Raw genomic sequence first — 8,718 nt, 5'->3', positions numbered from 1 at the left:
TCATGAGGCAACTACATGTGATGATTGCCCTGAACTCTGCCACCTAGGACATTACCTAGGACATTTCTAGGCCTCCTGCCCTCAGCCCTGGGCTCCATGCATGTATGCATATATATATGTGCATATGTATTATATAAATAAGACCTGCAGAAAGGAAGCTCATGGAGCTCATTCTCTGCTTTATGTGCCTGCATTTTCTCATCTTCAAAACCTTCAGTGACCGTTCTTCCCTCAATTCTGATGTCACCACCTCCAGGAGGTCTTCTTTGGAACTCCCTGTAAGTGAAATTCACTGTTACCTCTTTGTGCTTTCGGTATTTCCTTGGTGCCTGCATAATGGTACAGTAGAGGTAGATGCCATCTCAGATTGAATTCTCCCAAAAAAGAGATCATGAAATAAGGATTCCAGTGCAAGTAGTTTATTTGACAGTGAGTGATCCCAGGAAGTTTACTCAACACTTTCATACATACTGCTCTGTTGCTTTAGTCCCTCTGAGAAACAGACCCTAGCACAGCTGTTCTACCCTCCAGTGTTTTGCTGCCCACAGGCCACTTAATCCAGGCTCATTGCCTCTACCTTTGAGGTTACTCTGGGGTGCTACAGGGAAAATTTGCTTTGTAACTATTCTCCCTTGCCTGTATAGGACTGCAAGTCACTTGGTTCTGTGGATTTCTCTCAATATAGTCTTATCTTCTCTTCATCTTTCAGAATTGTCTCAGTCCTGGTATGCCCAAAGCCCCATCCCTGCATTGCAGAGCCAAAGGGGATTTTGTTGAGTAGACACTCCCTATGAGTCAGGTGGGGAATCCACTGAATTGGGGGAAAGAAAGGTGTCAGGAATAGAAAAAAATATGCCAAGATAGTAAATTTAGACAAAAGCATGCAGGTAAAGCAGACTTTGGGGATAATAGTCACTATTTAGAGAGTTGGCTGGTAGACTTATCAATGATTTTACCTTCCTACAACCCTTAGTATTAAGAGAGCCCAGTACCCAGTATTTTACTGAGTAGAGTATAAAGTTTTGTTAAATACAATTTTCACTGACTACCTCCCTGGTTACTCTGATACTCTGTCCCTGTATTATAATTAGAAGAAACCAAACATGTAAATAGAGTTAAGAGTCCCTGGTGGCAGGACAAAACTTGTTCTTGCTTTAAAAGAAAGTTCAGAGATTTGTGCAAGATGGAACATGAGAGCAAAGGTGGGAGAATGAAGAACAAACATTTGGATTTTGTATAAATAGAAAATGAGATTTTTCAGGCAGGGGAGCATCTGGGGAAAGTGCATGCATGTCTCTGATCCTTCTACCTGGGTGGTGGCTACCAGAGCCAATCAAACAGGTAGTCGAATATTGGCATTCTTTCATCTGTTCTAACTCATCTTTCCTGAGAGAGTGCCTAAGGATAAAATTAATATGTGGAAGCAGGGCCAAGCGTTGGAGGCACACATCAAAATGGTGTCATTTGAGAACTTAAATCCTGATGACAACTGGTCGTGGTCATCCCACTTCTATGAATCAGTACATTTGTCTCTTTGCTTAGGCCTATTTGAATTGGGATTTCTATCCTTCGCTATTGGAAGATTCTATCTTATATATTCTCAATTTGTGTGGAGGTTCTTGATGGATAGTGATGGTTCTTGGTAAAATCAAGAGATTTCAGTAAAATGTGATGAAAGAAGCACAAGATTTGATATAAAGTGCACAGCTACTTAATATCAGGAAGTCCCAGTTTTCTGTAAAGTACAACATCTAGATCATAGGATTAGCTGAAGATTAAGACTATATATATATATATATATATATATATATATATATATATATATACACGTGTTTATATATAGATATGTGTACATACATGTATCATACATGCTTGTGTGTGTAGCTGGACCCAAATAAAATAATCCATGATCCCTTGTGTTCTACTATCTGCATGAGGTAAACTCAAGGAACACCAGCCCAGTCAGTGCAGTGATCAGAGAGGAATTCAATGGTTGTTTGAGTCTACCATTTTACCATTGAAGGGGATCAAATTCATTCCCTGCGGCAACATTTGTCAAAATCTTCAGAAATTCCCTCAAAGTCCTCTGGAAGCTCACATGCCATACTTCAACTCAAATCCTGGTATGTGACTTTTCGCCTTTTTTCCCCCCCTCTACCTCCATTGCATTCTAATCCAGAGCTATATTTCAGAGATAGTTAGTGTTCATTTATTGAGTGAACAGAGGCTCAAAATAGCAGTCTTAATAGGCCATCTTAACAAGAACAGAAATTATGACCTTTCCCTATAAAAATGTCAGAGATTGTCATTGTTATTGTTGGTATGGGGAGACTGCATGATTACTAAGAATTTCATCAAGAGCAGTGCCTTTCCCAAGGAAATCAGAGAGAGCAGCCTCTAGGATCTCGCATAATCCTGGGGGATGCTGCAAGCTTCCTGAGGAGCAGGCAAGAAATCAACATGACAGTCAGCACTGAGGACTGCCATGAGGAATGAATGCCTTGCTAATTGTACACCTAGCTGTTCCTCAGTATAGATTTAGGCTCTGTTGTCTCCATATCATTAGTAGTACTTGTCCCTAGAAGGTGGGCTTTAATTCTGATCAAAGAATGGTGGGGTAGAGAAAACAATGAAAATGCAAAGGAGAAAAAGAGATGCATTCCACCTCACATGACTACACTGCCCCTCCATCTCCCAGGGTTGTGAGGGAGGAGACACCCACAATGCCAATTATGATGTATCCGGCCATGCTGCACCACGTGTGACTCAAATTTTGAGGTAAATGAAGAGAGAGGTCTCCTAAGGCAGAAAGTAGATATTCAAAGACAAACTTCAGTAGTTAGGGATGCAGAGAGCCCTCTACTGCCTCCTTTCTCCCATTCCCCACCTCCTGCCTGCCACACCTTGCGCTTCCACATCAGGGGCTGCAGAGCTGAGTGAGATTTGAGATGTTTCTACAGAAAACCCTGGAGCAGATGCTGCTGGTGGCTGATCCAGAGCCCCCCAGGGGTACGTTTTACTGGATGCCTGGGGGCCTGTTGGAAGGGCTCTCCATGACAAAATTTCTGGGAATCTGTTCCTGCGCCAGCTTCCCAGAGGGTCTCTGGGCTGTGTCTTGTCACCCCAGAGCAACCTGGAGCCATGACAGACTGATAAGATGTCTCAAAGCCCAGCTCCCTGGCCTTCAGGCAGGACAGACTCTCTGTAGAACTTAAGCTCCCCGTGGGGACCAGAGACTGCTGGGATTATGTTACTAAGACCCTCAAACTACAGCCATATATTTTTTGACACCTCTATCTGCACATAGGCACAGTCAGAAATGGGATCTGTGAACTACCAGTTACAATGGGTCCTTCATTACTTAGAAAATGGGGCTGCAAAGTCAACAAAATAATTTTTATTCTTGGTGGTTACACCATTCCCATGGCTATTTGAAAAATGTTAGTTGTGTTACCAGCCTTCATGGGAATCTGACGACAGAACATTGCTCAATGGCACATGCTCACTAATATTTGTCAGTTGGCACCAATTACAGAACACTTGCTGATATGGGCCTTTCCTCTACCCCCAATGGAGACTCTAGTTTTACTTTTACTCCCATGGTTTTGAGATGCCTAGCCAGTCAGGTTTGTTTTCTTTATATGATTCTAAAAATAACAACTATCTTCTTTTATGTTTTATTGAAAGCTGTCCCACCAATTCACAAAGAGGCACCTCCTTTTAATGGGTGTTAATTCAGTTCCCCAATAGCAATACCAGAAAAGATAAGTATTTTGACATATGTTATTTTAAAAGTCTTAGGATCTGAGAAGCCACAGGCAAAATATGCTCAGAAATGAATGAAAACATGTGAAGCTAAAATATGCATTCTGGCCTCTGAGTCTGAGTCTGTTTCTCGGAATGCCCTATCAAATACCCTCCTCGCCAAAGGATCCCTCCACGCCAAACTTCCAAGAAACACCATCTGGTCATTCCAATCCCCAACATTCCTGCTATGTATGATCACATATTAATTACATTGCATATTTGCTGTTTAATAATATCACGTAGAAAAGTCACATGGAATAGCTTCATAGAACCCTGGCCCCAGGGTTTACTGTGATTCTGAGCCTGTTTCTTCCTCAGCTATGTGATCCTATATTTTACAGGGCTGTGTATAGGATTATGTAAAACATTGTTCTGGAAATCCAACAAAGTAAACTCTCAGTATAGATTTTCTCTCCCTTGTCCTTGTCTTCCTCATGGTTTTGTTTTGTTTTTTAAAGATTTTATTTATTTATTCATGAGAGACACAGAGAGAGAGAAAGAGAGAGAGAGAAAGAGAGTGAGAAATAGGCAGAGACACAGGCAGAGGGAGAAGCAGGCTCCAAGGAGGGCTCCAGAATCAGGCCCTGGGCTGAAGGTGGTGCTAAACTGCTGAGGCACCTGGGCTGCCCTTGTTGTTGTTGTTGTTGTTGTTGTTTTGAGAGAGAGAGAGCATACAAGCTCTGGGGGGGGGGGGGGGCGAGGGAGAGGGAAAGAGAATCTCAAGGAGGCCTCCTGCCCAGCACAGAACCCAATGTGGGGTTCAATTTCACAACCCTGAAATCTTGACCTGAGCTGAAATCAAGTGTTGGACACATCACAGTGAGCTACCCAGGAGCCCTTGCCTTCCTCATATTACTCCTTATCTTGTATATGGAGGATATGAGTGTTGTGGTTTTCAATTCTATAGCAAGCTACTCATGAGTAGGGGATCTGAGCACAAGTGTCTATTTGAAAGGTGATCCCAGGAGACCCCAGGAGGGAAGTGAGAAGGGAAAGAGTTATAAGAGAGCTACCAAGCAAGTTGCTGCTTTGGGTAACTGGGCCCTAATGCTGCAAAGAAACTCTAGAATGTGGCATGAAACATGCATCTTGGTTTTTCAATCTCAGGGGCTGGGGGTGGAGTATTAGTGCATCAGCCCCTTTAGTCTTTGGTTAAAGGCTGTCCCCAATGCCCTTCCAGCCTTTTCTGTTCTCAGACATAGTCAACCTTCAAGGCTCCAGAGAAAGTAAAGAGATTCAGCACTTCTCCCCTAAAGCGGTCAGGCCAGGAGAAAATGGGTAGACACTGTCCATATCTGCTACAGGTGACTTTGGCTGAGAAAAAAAGAGAAAAAAAGTTTATGATTGTGACTGGCTCCAAAAGAAAAGTTGGAATGTAAATATTGACCTTTATGCAATGCATGAGGTTACAGTGCGGACTGCTTTTGCTGACAAGAAGGGAGGTTTCAACCCCACGTCAAAGATCTTAAATCTAGCCAGAGGACTTCTCTAAAAGCCCAGTTATCTTGACTACATACTAAAGTGCATATGTATGTATCTTTATATGTGGACATTTGTATTCACATAAGACACTGATTGCAAAACCTTCTCGTAGAAGTTTAGCCAAGAAACCAGTCAGACTACCCAGTATTATTACAAGGAAAAGGATAAGTACATACTGAGAAGGATGATAAAAGGTGGAATTGTGAATCCTGACTGGTGCAAAGGGGCATCCTCGGAGAAGGGAACACGGGCCTGATCATGGAGGGATGCATGGCAGTTACCTGGGTGAAAGGTGAAGATGGAGATGGGGTCAGGGGAAGAGAGGTCATGCTGTGAGAAACCTCATGGCAGGAGGGAATGTGGAAGGAAGCCAACATGAGAAATGACTCCAGGAGTTTTGACTCAAGAGTCTCAAGGTAACATGCATTGGCAATGTGACCTTGGCTAAGTTGTTTAGTGTGTCTGCATCGAATGAAAAAAAAAATCCTACCTTAGGACAGTACTGTCCAATAGAAGCTTCTGGAATGATGGAAATGTCCTAAATCTGTGCTAAGTACAGTAGTCACTGGCCACCTGTGACTAGTGAGCCCAAGAAATCTGTCTACTGAACCTAAGAAACTGGTTTTTAGATTTTATTTAATTTCAATTAATATAAATTTAAATAGCCACAGATGATCAGTGGTTGCGGTATTGGATAGTGTTGCTTTAGTGTGTGGTTTCAGGGACCATTATACCTGAAGCATCTGACACAGAATATCCACCCTTATACCCCCGCCAATGGTGAGATTCTGATCTCATAAGCCACGTCTCTCTATCCGATGCTAATTTAAAATTGCCTCTTAAACGAAAATGTGTTTGGTTCCAAAGTGGCTGCTGCCAATAATCCCCACTGGTAGTAATGACTACCCTGGCATTGTTCCAGCACCATGATGGACTTGGCCAGTTGAAGACAAAGTTCAATGAGTCACTAAACAATATGAAATATCTCAATTTTAACCAAAACTTTAGGCAAGAACTGTCTCCAAGGCTGCAGAAGCAGGACTCAGCAGATGACCCAGAAGACAAGAAGAAAAGCCCAGTTTAAAGAATAACAATCAGTGGCTGAAAGCTATTAAGTTCGCTCTTCTAGTTCAAAGAGATTTGAAATGGCAATTTGTCAGGCAACTGTTGTCACTTTAGATGCCCCTAGTTGCTTTCTTTGAAGCCCTTGATTGACTACAGGAGGCTATGCCAGATTCTTCTAAAGACAGGATTTCCACAGTTGAACACATTTATGTCACAGTAATTATGACTCTTCCCAAATTTAATCAACAAAAGGCAAAAGAGTGCAAGTTTTAGAAAATATGCATGTGCTCTGCAGAGTCCAGGGGATGGCCTGGTGACCATGAATAGGCTCAAACAACCAGCTAGACAGTTTCAGGCTCTGACTTGTGCTGATTAGATGCTAGAGAAAGTTTCTTTGTTGGCGAGGGAAAGAGGGATCACCAGTCACCCTGAAGATGTCTTCCTGAGTTCTGCTTCTTCTAGCCAACAGGCAAACAAACTTTAACTTGACTTTAATAACTTCTGGGAGAAAACAGGCAACTGGGAAATAAGCGACCTAACAGTATTATCTCTCTAGCTAGCAGAGGTAGGCTCTAGAAGGAAATTGTTGCTAATTGTTTCTGAAAGTAGGTGCAAGGGAAGTGTGCCCCTGTGAAACAATGGAGCCATGAGTGGAAATGGGTGCAAAGGGAAATAAACAAGCAAGTGTGAAAGGGAACTGTAGCTACCACCCTCCTGACTCAGACTTTCTTCTGGAAATCTGCAGAAATGTGGGAAAATGGAATTAGCCCTCAGAAGCATTTTCACACTAGAAAGAACTATTTCCAAGTTAATTTGCTACTGGTGGGGCTCTCCATAACCTACTCATCAGTGATGGGAAGTGTGCCCAAGGGTGTGCATGGTGAGAACTGCCAGGATGACAGTCCATCCTAAGCATCACAAGGAAGGTTACACCAGCAGGATTGAGGCTCAAGGGATGCAAACTGTCCTCATAGCCCAACCTCTTTCCAAACATCTACATGTTCTATAACTCAGGCAACAGCAGTGTCCTAGACAGAAAGAGGGGGAGTGATACAGACAGTAAAGATAGGATGTCAGAGGCCCTGAGGAGAGGGCCAGCAAGGTGGACTCTTGCCCGGCAGCTGTATGCCAGATGTCCCTGCTAGGCAGCCTTGGGGACACATTCATGGCAAATAACTAAAGAGAAACTCTGGCAGAAAAAAAAACTATGATATCTGCATACGAAATGTGGGGACAGGGCCAGGAGCAAGGTCATAAAAAGAAACTCGCCAAAAGCAGGGATAAACAGATGCAAAGTAGGTGAAGCAAGGAGAGTTCTGGAAAGCTGTGATGGGAGAAAATCACACTTCTAGATGCTTCACAGGTGTACACTCCCAGGTACAGGGAGCCAAGTCACAACATTTGCAATGAGAAAGCACAAGAGCACCCAGTAGGAGGCTCAGAGGTCAAACCCCTCCCCGCCCCCAACATTTAGCCATTCAGTCTGTAATGTGTGGGTTCTGTTTGCACAAGGAGTGTACCTCGCAGCATGATGTCACACAGGCCATGTGAGTGACCTGAGGACTGCTGACCAGTGCATCTCAAGTGTTCAAACAGCATTCACTCTATCTGAACAAACCAAGAAGAAATTAACCCCAACATGAAAAAAAAAAAAAAACCCAACATAGGTTCTGCCTAAATCACTCAGGCAAAAGAAAATAAATGACTGTGTAGATAGGCAGTAAGAGTCACGTGACCTCAACATTTAATCCAATTAGTAGGCTGTAAAAGATATTTAGAAGAAGAAATGTAATGACTTTCATGTTGATGAGCTAATTGGTCTTCGTTCTGGAAAAATTGTGTCTTCCAAGTAAGAAAAGGTGATAGGAAAATATTTTTCCAGGAGTTTCCATCATCACTTCTAGGCAAGAAAGTTGCCAAGAACCTGAATTGGTGAGGCCAAGAGCAGCCTTGTACAGAATTTTGAAGGTGAGTGAAAGATGCTAACCTCCTCACAGATAGGCGTGTATCCCAAGACATTTGCAGCATGGCCCCTGGTTAATGGAGAAAGTGATAGCTTTGCTCAAAGTAAAAATGTAAAATGTTACAGGCCCATGAAGGAGGTATAATCTATTATTATTATTATTATTATTATTATTATTATTATTTGCAATAAAATACACATACAAATAAACTCAGAAAATACACATAAAATTTACCATTTTAACCATTTTAAGTGTGAGGTTCAGTGGCAGAAAGTTAGGCAAACATCACATTGCTAGGCAAACATTACCGCTATTCATCTCCAGAGCTCTTTTCATCTTATAAAACTGAAATTTCAGTCCCATCAAACAAAGCTCCCCATTCCTTCCTTCTCCCAGACTC

The 8,718-nt window shown here is 42.5% G+C and overlaps 1 long non-coding RNA gene across 3 annotated transcripts in view; it reads left to right on the top strand.

The window, feature by feature from the left end:
- Positions 1-48: 48 nt before the first annotated feature.
- Positions 49-8,718, top strand: part of LOC140617971 (uncharacterized) — a 33,190-nt gene continuing 24,520 nt past the window's right edge. For all 3 annotated transcript variants that reach the window (XR_012018125.1, XR_012018126.1, XR_012018124.1), the window contains exon 1: positions 49-278. This is a non-coding gene — a long non-coding RNA (uncharacterized lncRNA). The remainder of the gene's footprint in view (positions 279-8,718) is intronic.

This window comes from Canis lupus, chromosome 26, assembly GCF_048164855.1.
Source record: "Canis lupus baileyi chromosome 26, mCanLup2.hap1, whole genome shotgun sequence".
Lineage (NCBI taxonomy): Eukaryota > Metazoa > Chordata > Mammalia > Carnivora > Canidae > Canis > Canis lupus.
This window is presented reverse-complemented; position numbering and strand designations above follow the sequence as displayed.